Raw genomic sequence first — 2,566 nt, 5'->3', positions numbered from 1 at the left:
AACTGGTCCAGCACAGGCTCCAATAATAAAAGACGGGGAAGATTAATATTTTTTATTTCTCACTTCTACGTATAATGGTGAAGGGAGGTTACTGCACTATTTCATATTTACAAAGTAATGAACAACACGTCTGACATTTTGGATTCAGGGTTATTCTGTCTGATCTTAAAAGAAAAGTGGTCATTTATTATATTCCTTTTTAGCGGAGAGATATATTGCACTGCTTGAAATGCATCTGATGACAATAAATTTCCAGATTTGAATGTGTTGCACATTGGCGGTTCTACTACTTAATCCAGTGTCTGCAGTGGTGGTAATCCTACAGAAACCACAAATTTCTTACCAGGTAATAATGGCTCTTGCATATCTTCTGGACAGTGCATTGCGAATTTTCATTTCGGGTTTTTCCTGACTTTGTTCCTATTCGATAATACGGTATTATTAGTACTAGGTTACTAGGTTAGCTATATTAGACTTTATAGTTTCGTCCCACTTCCTTCAGTTGTGACCATAGAACAAACTACCATTCCTGGATGTAAATTATCAGATGCCTCCAAAACTGATATTTTAAAAAAAATCATTATATATACCAGTCATTATGTTTTTATTTCTTATATATATATGGACATTGTTGTTGTTGTTGAAGTATGTTCTGTATAGTTCGTACAACTTATACTACTGGATATGTTTATTTCTAAAGCTAATTGCAGAATAGGATTATGCAACTCATGCATTGTTTTGTACAAAAGATCATGCATTTACAAAAGATGGTTAGCTATAATAACAAACACTTTGCAATCTTGAAATAGTCGACATTGTTTATACCTGTCAGTCCAAAAAGAAGCAAATAAATTGATCTGTAACTGATCAAAAACCAGGAGAAAGGGAAAAGTCTTTTCATACTTTATCCGCCTATTCAAAATCATGGTATTTTCTATACTAAAGATGAGATAGACTCCTTTGTTTCACTTAAGGAAGCGACTGTAGAAAGTTGGGGTTAGTGCATAGAGTATGCTCTGTTCTTGGATTTCATTATCATCTCCTCTTTCTTTTTCATTTTTCTTCCCTTTTTTTTTTGGAGTTCTTTATGTTGTGGATTTGATTCATTATGTAAATGTAACCTTCTCTGTTCCCATGTAGGTGACGTCTAAATGTTACATGTACAATTCTTTGTTCCAATCTCAATGAAAAACTCCCACCATTCCCTTCTGATTAGCCTGGTGAGAAGGATATAACTTTCAAGCGTGTCCTCATGAATAATTGTCAAGAAGCATTTGAAGGTGCTGAAAATCGAAGTTGCACACTCTTGGAAACATTCGTCTTATAGGTGAACTTTTAAAACATAAGATGGTGCCTGAGAAGATTATACACCACATTGTTCAGGTTGTTATCAGAACCCTCTACATTTTTAGTCACTCCTTTTTTCAGTTTTTTTCAGTTTCTTAAGTTGTTCTGATGATTGATTACAGGAGTTGTTGGGACAATATCCTAAGATTTGTCCGGATGAGGGAAATGTTGAGACTGTCAGTTTCTCAACACCATTGGCAAGTAGCTGGATGAAATTCCCAAGTCTCGGCGTGTTAATGATGCCTACTTCAACCGAATGAAGGATCTCACCACACACCCCCAACTGGCACAATGGCTGAAATTCATGGTTCGTGATGTTCTGAATCTGCAAGCAGACAAGTGGGTCCCCAGCCGCAAGGAGGTATACTTCCTCAATTCCCTTTCCTCATGAAAGCCTTACATACTTGAGTCCATCTTTCTTTACTTACTCTTCCAAATTTGTTTTGACATATCAAAGCTAAGACCATAGTGGAGAAATTCATTCGACCTTGAGAAAAGACTCTTGGGTTGCGTCCGGGTGCAAACCGCTAGCATAAGGGTTCTTGAAATCGGGCGTGGATGCAATTGGGGTTTGAGCAGGAGGTTTCCCAACCGACTGGGCCTAGGGTATAATGCCGGGAATGGAGGCGAGGAAGATGCCGGGATGCGGGGAATTGATAATATTGACAATTTTGCCCGATCATTTGTGTGTGTCCAGGCTCCCTTTGCCAACAAGCCAACAGCCATCAACTCAAAGCTTCTAACTTAGGGTTGTGGTGGCCTAATAATTGGGAGAACAAGTCTATTGTTTCAAGGTAGTGGTGCAGGTTGGCTCGGTCGTCCTTCCAATCAGACTACTACTATTGATCTGTAGCATCACGATCCTCTACTAAGCATGTCACCAGTAGCACCTGTATTGCCGGCAGAGAAACGACCACTCGGTTGCAAAATAAACCGGATGAACCGTAAGAAAACAGTCTCTCTTCTCAAGGAATACTTGGCATTTGCATTCTATATGAAGCTATACGATTGTGTGGAAGAAAAGCTCGGTGAATGCTACGGAATTCCACCGGATGTTGTAAATTAAAGGAGGCCTTTTGGTTGGATTGGATATGAGCCCTCACATGGTAGAACCTATTGTGAAACTCCTTTGAGTATTTGTTCACAAGGAAGGTTTTAGCGGCGGTGACATTGATGCTTGGATGTCTACTATATGGGTTTTGGTTGAGCGAGATTGGCA

At 39.0% G+C, this 2,566-nt stretch overlaps 1 pseudogene; it reads left to right on the top strand.

Moving 5' to 3' along the window:
• Positions 1 to 1,174: 1,174 nt before the first annotated feature.
• Positions 1,175 to 2,200, top strand: LOC147491002 (eukaryotic translation initiation factor-like; annotated as a pseudogene).
• Positions 2,201 to 2,566: the final 366 nt, after the last annotated feature.

The sequence above is a fragment of the Coptis chinensis genome, chromosome 6 (assembly GCF_015680905.1).
Source record: "Coptis chinensis isolate HL-2020 chromosome 6, ASM1568090v1, whole genome shotgun sequence".
NCBI lineage: Eukaryota > Viridiplantae > Streptophyta > Magnoliopsida > Ranunculales > Ranunculaceae > Coptis > Coptis chinensis.
Note: the sequence above shows the minus strand (reverse complement) of the source record. Positions and strands in the feature narration are given on the sequence as shown.